This window comes from Bubalus kerabau, chromosome X (assembly GCF_029407905.1).
Source record: "Bubalus kerabau isolate K-KA32 ecotype Philippines breed swamp buffalo chromosome X, PCC_UOA_SB_1v2, whole genome shotgun sequence".
Classification (NCBI taxonomy): domain Eukaryota; kingdom Metazoa; phylum Chordata; class Mammalia; order Artiodactyla; family Bovidae; genus Bubalus; species Bubalus kerabau.
Window position 1 is genome coordinate 18792462 of NC_073647.1, and position 13203 is coordinate 18805664.

The 13203-nt window shown below is 43.4% G+C and overlaps 1 protein-coding gene across 5 annotated transcripts in view; it reads right to left on the reverse strand.

Annotated features, from left to right (window-relative positions):
• The window catches only part of ENOX2 (ecto-NOX disulfide-thiol exchanger 2), a 295795-nt gene extending 288292 nt beyond the window's left edge, over window positions 1–7503 (reverse strand). Inside the window, exons 1-2 of one of the 5 annotated variants that reach the window (XM_055564072.1) lie at window positions 7272–7503; window positions 5635–5683 (exon numbers count right to left, since the gene is read on the reverse strand). The gene's annotated coding sequence lies outside the window, so the exon portion shown is untranslated. Of the gene's footprint in view, window positions 1–5623; window positions 5684–7271 lie in introns of all 5 variants that reach the window. The other 4 variants (XM_055564071.1, XM_055564065.1, XM_055564073.1 and 1 more) reach the window with 4 other exon arrangements.
• Between the last annotated feature and the right edge of the window lie 5700 nt (window positions 7504–13203).

Consider the following 13203-nt stretch of genomic DNA (forward strand, 5'->3'; position numbering starts at 1 on the left):
ATAACTTTTTAAAAATGTAAAAATATATTATTATAGAGGATTAGCAAAAATATGGAAAAGGCTAAAAATAGAACTCATGTAAACTTTCTATTTAAAGGAAAACTCCATTAATAATTTGTTATGTATTTCACATTCTGGGATTTTCCTATGTACACTGATTTGGGGGGTGAGCATACATGTGTGACGTGTGTGTGTGTGTGTGTGTGTGTGTGCAAACAGATCTATCAGCTTTATAATTTAAATTTTCTCTTAATATATCATAAACAACTTTCTACATCATTAAATATTCTTTGGGAACATCAATTTATATGGTTATTTAGTAATCCATAGATGTACCATCATAGATTTAATTCAAACCTCTAGTATTAGACATCTAAAAAGTAATTTTTTTTCTTTTTTTCCCGTCTTTCTTTTTTCTTTTTCTACTATAAACAATTCTGGGCTAGACATCCTGGGAGCTAAATTTTTAGAAACTTCACATTGATTTCCTCAGCATAGAGCCCTAGAAGTTGAGAGCTATGTTCCATTTGCAGATTTTTGATTGATATTGACACATTCTTTCCACAAAGGCTTGATCAAATTACAGCCCCACTAGTAGTGTCTATGAGGAGGAGGAGACCCCTTTCAGAGTGATTTCAAGGATGAAATCAACTGGATTTGGTGGGTAGAATGGAGGGGTGGATCCTTGGCAGAGTATCGGGGCAGGAGCAATGTGAACTCTGTTAAGAGGAGCAAAGCAATGGCCCGGCCTAAGGAACAGCAGGCTGGGTGGATAAATGTGAGGAAAAAAAAAAAAAAAGATAAGGGAAACCACAGGAAAGTGGGAGAAAATGAAAAAAGAAACCTCTAGTGAAGTTAGTAAGGAGAAAAGGAAAGATATTCCCATTTGAATGCAGAGTTCCAAAGAATAGCAAGGAGAGATAAGAAAGCCTTCCTCAGTGATAAATGCAAAGAAATAGAGGAAAACAACAGAATGGGAAAGATTAGAGATCTCTGCAAGAAAATTAGAGATACCAAGGGAACATTTCATGCAAAGATGGGCTCGATAAAGGACAGAAATGGTATGGACCTAACAGAAGCAGAAGATATTACGAACAGGTGGCAAGAATACACAGGAGAACTGTACAAAAAAGATCTTCATGACCCAGATAATCTTGATGGTGTGAGCACTCACCTAGAGCCAAACATCCTGGAATGTGAAGTCAAGTGGGCCTTAGAAAGCATCACTATGAACAAAGATAGTGGAGGTGATGGAATTCCAGTTGAGCTATTTCAAATCCTAAAAGATGATGCTGTGAAAGTGTTGCACTCAATATGCCAGCAAATTTGGAAAACTCAGCAGTGGCCACAGGACTGGAAAAGGTCAGTTTTCATTCCAATCCCAAAGAAAGGCAATGCCAAAGAATGCTCAAACTACCTACCGCACAATTGCACTCATCTCACATGCTAGGAAAGTAATGCTCAAAATTCTCCAAGCCAGGCTTCAGCAATACATAAACCTTGAACTTCCAGATGTTCAAGCTGGTTTTAGAAAAGGCAGAGGAGCCAGAGATCAAATTGCCAACATCCGCTGGATCATGGAAAAAGCAAGAGAGTTCCAGAGAAACATCTACTTCTGCTTTATTGACTATGCCAAAGCCTTTGACTGTGTGGATCACAGTAAACTGTGGAAAATTCTGAAAGAGATGGGAATACCAGACCACCTGATCTGCCTCTTGAGAAACCTGTTGTCAGGAAGCAACAGTTAGAACTGGACATGGAACAACAGACTGGTTCCAAATAGGAAAAGGAGCACGTCAAGGCTGTATATTGTCACCCTGCTTATTTAACTTCTATGCAGAGTACATCATGAGAAACGCTGGGCTGGAAGAAGCACAAGCTGGAATCAAGATTGCTGGGAAAAATATCAGCAACCTCAGATATGCAGATGACACCACCCTTATGGCAGAAAGTGAAGAGGAACTAAAGGGCATCTTGATGAAAGTGAAAGAGGAGAGGGAAAAAGTTGGCTTAAAGCTCAACATTCAGAAAACTAAGATCATGGCATCTGGTCCCATCACTTCATGGGAAATAGATGGGGAAACAGTGGAAATAGTGTCAGACTTTATTTTTTTGGGACTCCAAAATCACTGCAGATGGTGACTACAGCTACGAAATTAAAAGATGCTTACTCCTTGGAAGAAAAGTTATGACCAACCTAGATAGCATATTAAAAAGCAGAGATACTACTTTGCCAACAAAGATCCGTCTAGTCAAGGCTATGGTTTTTCCAGTGGTCATGTATGGATGTGAGAGTTGGACTGTGAAGAAGGCTGAGCGCTGAAGAATTGATGCTTTTGAACTGTGGTGTTGGAGAAGACTCTTGAGAGTCCCTTGGACTGCAAGGAGATCCAACCAGTCCATTCTGAAGGAGATCAGCCCTGGGATTTCTTTGGAAGGAATGATGCTAAAGCTGAAACTCCAATACTTTGGCCACCTCATGCGAAGAGTTGACTTATTGGAAAAGACTCTGATGCTGGGAGGGATTGGGGGCAGGAGGAGAAGGGGACGACAGAGGATGAAATGGCTGGATGGCATCACCAACTCGATGCACATTAGTTTGGGTGAATTCCGGGAGTTGGTGATGGACAGGGAGGCCTGGCGTGCTGTGATTCATGGGGTCGCAAAGAGTTGGACACGACTGAGTGACTGAACTGAACTGAGTGAAGTTGTATACCCAAGTGACTCTAACTTACTACTTCATTCTGCAAAAGCAGCAAAGGCAGCAAACAGCTAATCTTTTTATGGTATTTGGCACTCTGTGGGACCAAGGTCCAGAGTTACATTCATGTAAATATGTTGATCCATTCTTCTCACCCAATCACCATTTATAACGTGTCTCCCATGCATCAAGTGGGCTTCCCTGGTGGCTCAAATGGTAAAGTGTCTGCCTGCAATGCAGGAGACCCGGTTCGATCCCTGGGTTGGGAAGATCCCCTGGAGAAGGCAATGGCAATCCACTCCAGCCCTCTTGCCTGGAAAATCCCATGGATGGAGGAGCCTGATAGGCTACAGTCCATGGAGTCACAAAGAGTCACAAAGAGTCGGACACGACTGATCGACTTCACTTCATGCACCGAGTAGTATTCTGGATGCTTTGGGTGTGGAGATACATAAGAGCTGGTCCCTGCCCTCAAGGAGCTCACAGTCTAGGGAAGAGACAGACACATCCACAGACCAGCACACTATGGTATAGTACAGGACAGAGAAGAGAGGTAAGTGCAGGGTCCTGTGAAAGCCACGCACCTACTACTGCTTCCTGTGTGCATGCATATGTGTGTGCATGTGTGTGTGGTGGAGGGAGGGGGAGTTACAGAATACGCTTCACAGGGGTGCTGATATTTGAGCTGAGTCTTGAAGGAGTTTCTCAGATGGCTAAGGATCACAGATCACACTCATACTCCTTGTATAACTCCTTGTATCTTGTAGCTTTCAAGGATACTCAGTAAGACAGTGAGGATGCTTATGTATAATCTAAACTCACTCATGACAACAGCCTCCGCTGTTACCTCCATGGATATATATGAACATAGCCTGATCTAGGCAATATATGCTCATTTTAGCATAAAAAGGATAATAGGCACATGGCCTACAGGCTTTTAAAATAGTTCAAATGACACTGATAAATGCGTGTGTGCGTGCTTAGTCGCTTCAGTCATGTCTGACTCTTTGTGACCCTGTGGACTATAGCCCATCAGGCTCCTCTCTCCATGGGATTCTTCAGGCAACATTACTGGAGTGTGTTGCCATTTCCTCCTCCAGGGGATCTTCCTGACCCAGGGATCGAACCCACGACTCTTATGTCTCCTGCACTGGCAGGTGGGTTCTTGAGCAGTAGCACCACCTTGGAAACTGATAAAATAATAATATTCAAACCTACAAGGTCCTACAGATTCTGCCTCTTAAGTGTCTCTCAACTCTGCTCCCTCCTCCCATGTGTTGCTCCCTGGTCCTCACTGGCTCGCTTTGGAATAGACTGCCAGCCTCCTAACTGATCACGTCCCCTTCCAGCACATCCTAAAGCAAAAACCTGATCATGACATTCCTCATCTAAAACATTTTCATGTTTTTATTGCCAAAAAGCACTATGTTCCAAGTTTCAGTTATTGGAATATTACCTGTTCATTTTCCCATATACACACACCATGTATATGATTATTTACTTATTTCTTTTTAAATCAACATAAAACTGGTTACTTTCTATGTTCACTAAGCTATATCTTAAGTAACCTTAGATTTAATGATGTAATTTGGTTTTATTTTTTTATAAGCCACATCAGAATATATAAAATTTTTAAATGTTTGTGGGAGTACAACATAACTACCAGTGGTAGATGCCCTACATTTTGAGAAACATAGGCCTATGTGAGCACATCCAAACTTCTCATCATTGAGTTCAGAGTTCTTCACAAATGAGCCCTGGCCTATCTTTCCAGACTCTTCTACCATTATACCTTCCTTTCCCGAAACAATCTGCACCCCAGCCAAGGTGAATCCCTCATTATTGGACACACCTTTGCTCTTGTAAAAATCCCATATCTTTCACAGACTGCTCTCTCTATCTGCAAGGCCTCCCCTGTACTCTTCCTTACCTGGTAAATTCCTTACCTTTCAAGACCTATCTGACAAGTCACCTCCTCACAGAAGCCTTCTTCCTGACTCTCCCTGACAGTCACACCTTCTTTCATCCTCCAGTAGCACTTTGCACCTATCTCTGTTATACTACATACTATATTATCTCAGAATGACGGGTCTCTATCTCCCCAACTAAACCTAGAGAGCTCACACGTCATACTCTGTTGCATCTCCAATGCTTCATGTGGGGCAAAGGTCATGGAGGAGACCCAGTGCCCCAGAAGGTCACTTAAAGCCTAAAATATAATAAAAGGCAAAATTCTGTCCAGGCCCAAATAGCTTAGAGGTATGACAAGTTTTATAAAGAGAAGCATCTAAATCAGAGATAGTAATACTGACTACAGTTTTCGAAGACACAATTAGCCACACTGCAGTAGCGGTTAAGCTAACTTGGTTTTGGCAGCTACTTTACGGCAGATACATACTGACAGAGAAGCTAAAAGCAAATCACTTGTGTTTTTGCCAAGATGATCGAATGTATCTCACAATAACCTCTCCTTACCACAAATGGAGTCAAGAACAAAAGTGAACATTGGGACCAGCAAACCATCATGGACAGACTATGGGCTCTGGAGTCAGAAATCTGACTTCCGAACCCCAACTCCTTATACACGATGTGACTTTAGGCGGTTGCTTAAGTTCTTGACATATTAGTTTCTTCTAGAAAAATTGTACCTACATCATAAGGCTCTTAATATTATGCAACAAAGTGTTTATGATAGTGCCTGGAACATTCATGGGCTCAATAAATAGCAATCACTATTGTCTGCCCAATGAATTGACTACAATTCAGGTAATATGATGCACAAGGACAGCAAATGCATTTCTTAAGAAAATAAATTTACATCACCAGGCTTCAAAATGACAACTATAGAGTGTAGCTAAGAATAGCCACAAACCAAACAGGCTATAAGATAAAATTCTTCTTGGTTTTAAATTAAACTCACACCTGGAACATACCACCACACTTCTTTGTGTTCTCCAAGAATTGATCTCAAATCAGGTTCCCCTAGGATGAAAAAACAAAAATCACCCAATCTTAATTTTTTGCTCTCAGTTTTATTTGATACAGAATAATATCCAAACTACGAGGATTTTTTAAAGTAGCCTATGATCCCAAGCTTTTCAACACTATTTCTTTCCCAATCTATCCCTACTGACACATTTTACTTGATTCAGGGAACCTCACCTGTTATATCTGGAGAAGGCAATGGCACCCCACTCCAGTACTCTTGCCTGGCAAATCCCATGGACGGAGGAGCCTGGAAGGCTGCAGTCCATGGGGTCGCTGAGGGTCGGATAGGACTGAGCGACTTCACTTTCACTTTCATACATTGGAGAAGGAAATGGCAACCCACTCCAGTGTTCTTGCCTGGAGAATCGCAGGGACGGGGGAGCCTGGTGGGCTGCCGTCTCTGGGGTTGCACAGAGTTGGATACAACAGAAGCGACTTAGCAGCAGCAGCACCTGTTATATCTACCTCTTCTATCCTTCCCCAATTCCAACTCCAGTATCAGGAAGCAGTTTCTCTCTCCTCTTAGCCCATTTCAAATCCCCTTTACTCTTTTGGAGCCCAAATTAAAATTCATCTCCTTCCTAATGCCGACAAGGATTGGTCTGGAAGCAGATGAATTTCAAGCCTTCAGCTCTTCCACCCTTAGGCTAGACTTCCCATGGATCAACCTTCCCACCTCATCAGTATCCCCTTCCACTACCTCCTCAGCACTTATTGCACGCATTTTTAATAAAATAATACAGTGTCGTTTTGCACAGTCTACTTTATTCCGTAGTTGGTGCCCCCCCTAAATATTTGTCAACATCAACGCTTGCTGGAAAGCCCTAGAGTGCTCTTTTTTAAAATAAATAAATAAATCTAACTTGCCTTTTATTCTCATTAGAACACTGCACTGAACCTTAAACACCTATTTCTCAAAAGCGAGATTCCTTCCCTCATCGGCTGCCCATCCCTTCCGAAAACTGAGGGGAAACCCTTTCCGCGACAAAGACCCGGTCAGGCAAGGGACAAGCGGTTGGAGGGCCAATAAAGAGATGGCGACGATCATGATCTCACCATCAGAAGTAGAAACTGAAAAGTTGACAAAAAGTCACTCCCAGGGCGTGGCAAGGAACTCCCATTCCCCAAAGGGAAAGGGGTGTGCGTGCGTGAGGGAGGTGTGTGCCCAAACCCTAAGTGCGAATGGAAAGAAGAGAGGAAAAAGAGATCGCCCAACTCCTGCAAGCAGTAAGCAGAGTCCAGACGCCGCCTAGGAAAGACCCTGGTGGAGAACCCTAACTTCAGACGTCTGAGGAGGCACAAGGCCGGGGTGGGGGACACGGGATGGCGTTGTAGAGGAAAAAGATAGAGGGCAGAGTTAAGGAAAACGAGAAAAGTGAGTACGCTCTCGAGGCTCCAGAGGAACGCGCGCGGAGACCTCAGAAGCCCACCGCGACTCCCTGCCCAAAGATCCCTCCCGCTCGGAGGCGGAACTGGGTGGAGTCAGGGCTGAAGCCCGCGGACCCGGAAGCACCATCCTCCCTAGGCCCCCTCAGTCCCACAGTCCCCAGCCTCAGCGGCTCAGGCTTTCTGCCTCTCTGACCTCCAGCTCCCCGGCTACCGAAGCGCGACTCCTTATAGAGCCGCGGAAAATCGGGAGGTGCCGCAGCTTCCGAGCAGGCAGTGCCCTTGCGGCGCACGGCGCCGGGCGCCAGTCTTCTGAACTCCCCGCCTGGCGCTGCCGGCTTAGGCCCGGCTCCCAGGCCCAGGTTGGACTCTCACCCACGCTGCAGCCGCTGAGGTGTCTCCTATTGGCTACTGGTCACCCGGGGAGCCGCAGGCCCGAGCCCATGTCCTCCTGGGAAATGTAGTTTGAGGTCGTTGGAGGCTGTTCTTCCTGGTGGAGGGGGTGGAATCCAATACTGACATTGGCGGAGAGACTCTAGTGAAGACAGGATTGTGGGAGATGAAGTCGAGACCGTTCTTTTTATGTACCCAGAGTTCCTCCCCTCCGCCAGCCCCCTCCCCTGGTTCCTATTGTCCCCAGAGTTTCGGGTTGAGGACAGTGTTCTGGATGTTGTAGTTTGAAATGTGCTGTCTTACAGAATCGCCCTTCTTGGGGTATGCGGTTGTGCTTGTGGGTCAGCTAAAGGTTCTAGATTGATTTTACTGTTCGTTGAGCTCCTGGCATGCGGGGGGGGGGGGGGGGGGGAGGGGGCGGGGGGGGTTGCAAACACGTCATCGCAGTTTGAAATTCTCATTTTTTTTAAATTTTATTTTATTTAACTTTACAATATTGTATTGGTTTTGCCATATATCAAAATGATTCAGTGGATTTTTGCAAAATGTTATTTATACTCTGATAAGCTAAGGATTTTGACTCGTCCTTTAAAATTGTCAAAATGTGTTCTGTGTGAACCATCATTAGTATCACTTTAAAGTTTCTGGAAATGTGTATTTGTTTCTAATTGGGAGCCATATTTTTTCCCTTGGAAATGGTGTCACAACAGGCATAGAAATGTGACTTGTGTTATCGAGTCCAAGCTTTCTCTACTACCTGCTGGACGGGCTGATGAATCAGAGATGAGGTGTTGAAGCAAGGAATAAGACTGTATTTGGAGAGTTGGCTGACCAAGGAGATGGCAGAGTAATGTCTCAAATAACCATATTATCTGGGTCTGGATGCCAGGTTCTGTTTTAGAACAGAGCTGGGGGAAGTGAGGAGACAAAGTAAAAAGGCTTTTAATTTTGCAAATATCTCCTAGAATGGCAAGCCTCAGGCAGGGAATTGGTTAATTTCTTCCTTCCTGCCATCTACAGGTGGACAGGGTTCTGAACAAAGGCACTTTAGTAACAGTTAGGCAGAGGGGCAGGATTCTCTGAGATAGGCCATTATGTATGATTATGATAACAAAAGCAACCAAAATCAAGTCAAAGAAATACTTCCAACATGCAGTCAGAATTGGCTTTTTCCTGCAATAATTGAAGCTAAGCAAGAGTGCTGGTTCAGTTCAGTTCAGTCGCTAAGTCGTGTCCGACTCTTTGCGACCCCATGAATTGCAGCACGCCAGGCCTCCCTGTCCATCACCAACTCCCGGAGTTCACCCAGACTCACGTCCATCGAGTCAGTGATGCCATCCAGCCATCTCATCCTCTGTCGTCCCCTTCTCCTCCTGCCCCCAATCCCTCCCAGCATCAGAGTCTTTTCCAATAAGTCAACTCTTTGCATGAGGTGGTCAAAGTACTGCAGTTTCAGCTTTAGCATCATTCCTTCCAAAGAAATCCCAGGACTGATCTCCTTCAGAATGGACTGGTTGGATCTCCTTGCAGTCCAAGGGACTGTCAAGAGTCTCCTCCAACACCACAGTTCAAAAGCATCAATTCTTCAGCGCTCAGCCTTCTTCACAGTCCAACTCTCACATCCATACATGACCACAGGAAAAACCATAGCCTTGACTAGAAAAACCTTTGTTGGCAAAGTAATGTCTCTGCTTTTGAATGTGCTATCTAGGTTGGTCATAACTTTTCTTCCAAGGAGTAAGCGTCTTTTAATTTCATGGCTGCAGTCACCATATGCAGTGATTTTGGAGCCCAGAAAAATAAAGTCTGACACTATTTCCACGGTTTCCCCATCTATTTCCCATGAAGTGATGGGACCAGATGCCATGATGTTCGTTTTCTGAATGTTGAGCTTTAAGCCAACTTTTTCACTCACCACTTTGACTTTCATCAAGAGGCTTTTGAGTTCCTCTTCACTTTCTGCCATAAGGGTGGTGTCATCTGCATATCTGAGGTTATTGATATTTCTCCCAGCAATCTTGATTCCAGCTTGTGCTTGTTCCAGCCCAGCGTTTCTCATGATGTACTCTGCACATAAGTTAAATAAGCAGGGTGACAATATACAGCCTTGACGTGCTCCTTTTCCTATTTGGAACCAGTCTGTTGTTCCATGTCCAGTTCTAACTGTTGCTTCCTGACCTGCATACAGATTTCTCAAGAGGCAGATCAGGTGGTCTGGTATTCCCATCTCTTTCAGAATTTTCCACAGTTTACTGTGATCCACACAGTCAAAGGCTTTGGCATAGTCAATAAAGCAGAAATAGATGTTTTTCTGGAGCTCTCTTGCTTTTTTGATGATCCAGCGGATGTTGGATATTTGATCTCTGGTTCCTCTGCCTTTTCTAAAGCCAGCTTGAACATCAGGAAGTTCACGGTTCACATATTGCTGAAACCTGGCTTGGAGAACTTTGAGCATTACTTTACTAGCGTGTGAGATGAGTGCAATTGTGCAGTAGTTTGTGCATTCTTTGGCATTGCCTTTCTTTGGGATTGGAATGAAAACTGACCTTTTCCAGTCCTGTGGCCGCTGCTGAGTTTTCCAAATTTGCTGGCATATTGAGTGCAACGCTTTCACAGCATCATCTTTCAGGATTTGAAATAGCTCAACTGGAATTCCATCACCTCCTCTAGCTTTGTTCGTAGTGATGCTTTCTAAGGCCCACTTGACTTCGATTGTCATTTCCTTCTCCAGGGGATCTTCCTGACCCAGGAGTCGAACCCTGGTCTCCGGCATTGCAGGCAGATGCTTTACCATCTGAGCCATTAATGACCTCAAAGCCAGCCATAAGACACCTGTTTAACCTATAATGAAGTCATGCTGTGAAGAACAGAGGCCACATCCACCGGTGTAATGCAACAGTTTAGAGCAAATATACAACTTGAATAATAAAAAATAACTGTATATTTCTTTACGAAATTATCTTTTTACTAAAAAAAAAAAAAAAGGCTAAAGGAGGTAGATAAAGGAATACAAGGGGAAACCTAAACACTTTCAAGTGATTAAAAGGTTGGAGAAAATGGTTTCAGTCAGTCAGTTCAGTTCAGTCGCTCAGTCGTGTCCGACTCTTTGCGACCCCATGGACTGCAGCATGCCAGGCCTCCCTATCCATCACCAACTCCCTGAGTTTAGTCAAACTCATGTCCGTTGAGTCGATGATGCCATCCAACCATCTCATCCTCTGTTGTCCCCTTCTCTTCCTGCTTTCGATCTTTTCCAGCATCATGGTCTTTTCCAATGAGTCAGTTCTTCATATCAGGTGGCCAAAGTATCAACATCATTCCTTCCAATAAATATTCAGGACTGGTTTCCTTTAGGATGGACTGGTTGGATCTCCTTGCAGTCCAAGGGACGCGCAAGAGTCTTCTCCAACACCACAGTTCAAAAGCATCAATTCTCTGGCACTCAGCTTTCTTTATAGTCCAACTCTCACATCCATTCATGACTACTGGAAAAACCATAGCTGAGGCTAGATGGACCTTTATTGGCAAAGTAATGTCTCTGCTTTTTAATATGCTGTCTAGGTTGGTCATAACTTTTCTTCCAAGGAGTAAGCATCTTTTAATTTCATGGCTGCAGTCACCATATGCAGTGATTTTGGAGCCCCCCCCCCCCAAAAAAAAATTCTTCTAGAAAATAAAGAATTTTCTAGAAGAATTTGTGGAAAATTCTTTAAGAGATGGGAATACCAGACCACCTGACCTGCCTCTTGAGAAATCTGTATGCAGGTCAGGAAGCAACAGTTAGAACTGGACATGGAACAGACTGGTTCCAAATAGGAAAAGGAGTACGTCAAGGCTGTATATTGTCACCCTGCTTATTTAACTTATATGCAGAGTACATCAGAAGAAAATGGCCTATTAGGACTAATTTCACTCCTCACTTTTGACTTCTGCTTTCTTTGTTAGAGATGAATCCTTGTAGCTGAATGGATCATTAGGATTGGGTTACTACAATTTCACTGATGACAACTTTTTGACTCACAAATGAAACGAAAGCAAAGAAAGAGGAATTGCATTTTGCTCAGATACTTGCCTAAAATTTTTTAAAGTGACATGAAGAAAGAAGATGATTTAATAGACTCAAAAATGTATTCAGCAAACTGCTTTGTGCAAGGCCCTGGACTGGCCCAATTGCTACAGAATTGGAAAATAGTCCTTCCTCTGAAGTACCTCATGATCTAAGAAGAGAGATAGACTATACAATGTACAGAGTACTCTAAAAGGTTCTAGATAGGGTTCTGTAGGACCATAGAAGAGGAAGAACTCATTCCATTTCTGGAGAAAGCAATGCTTGAATGATGAGCCTTGGAGAACCGGTAAGATATTTGTCAGCTTTGGGGCAAGGAGGTTAATCATACACAGGAATAAGGATGTGAGAGAGTGCAAAAAACAACAAAAAATTTTGATACTGCAGGAACTAGATGGGGCAGGAATAGAGGGCCATTCTAATGAGTTCACAATATAATCTGAAAGCACTAAAGAACCATCAAAGGATTTTAAGCAAGGAAAATGATATGATCAGTTGGATTTGGTGATAATTTGAACATGAAATTTCAAGAATTTGAGAAGGAAATGGCAATCCACTCCAGTATTCTTGCCTGGAGAATCCTGTGGACAGAGGAGCTTGGTGGGCTGCTGTCCATAGGGTCACATAGAGTCGGACACGACTGAAGTTACTTAGCATGCATGCATGAATATGAAAAGGGAGGAAAAGGAAGGCATCCATTATGACTCTCAGGTTCTGATGTGAAAGAGTGAACCTACCATTCATTGAGATTAGGGACCCCAGAAAGAGTTGCAAGTTTTGTGGGGTATAGGACATTTAAAAATTTGAGGAATCTCTGGAATATTTGTGTAGAGATGCCTCATAGGCTCTAAGGAAATGTAGATCTGAAGTGCAGGAGAGAGGTCTGAGTTAGAACTAGACATTTGGGAGACATCAATAATAGATGGTAATTAAATACATAAATATGAATTGAATTTTATGGAATGCTTAGAATGGTAATTTTAAAAGGACAAAGATTAAGTATGACTGCTACTCCTAAGTCACTCCAGTCGTGTCCGACTCTGTGCGACCCCATAGACGGCAGCCCACCAGGCTCCCCAGTCCCTGGGATTCTCCAGGCAAGAACACTGAAGTGGGTTGCCATTTCCTTCTCCAATGCATGAAAGTGAAAAGTGAAAGTGAAGTCACTCAGTCGTGTCTGACCCTCAGCAACCCCATGGACTGCAGCCTTCCAGGCTCCTCCGTCCATGGGATTTTCCAGTAAGAGTACTGGAGTGGGTTGCCATTGCCTTCTCCAAGATTAAGTATGGAACCCTAGAAAATAACCATATTCAAGTAGTAGGTAGAGGAAGATGTGCCTTCAAAAGAAGCTGAGAAGGAATGGCCTGATAGTTGAACCAACAGAAAACAAAGTAGAAGCACTGGAATATTGTACAGAGAGGTTAAATAAAAGGACAGAAGAGTAACAAGGAACTATTCATTCATCCATTCAACAAATATTTATTGAATACCTACAACATTCCAGGTACAATTCTAGATGTTGGGAATAGAGGAATGGGGGTGGGGGCAAAACCCAGACCATATCCCTTCCCTTTGGAACTTACATTCTAATAGGGGGAAACTATCAATAAATAAGATTAATAATTAAAATAAATAGCAGTGAAATTCCCTGGCAGTCCAGTAGTTAAGA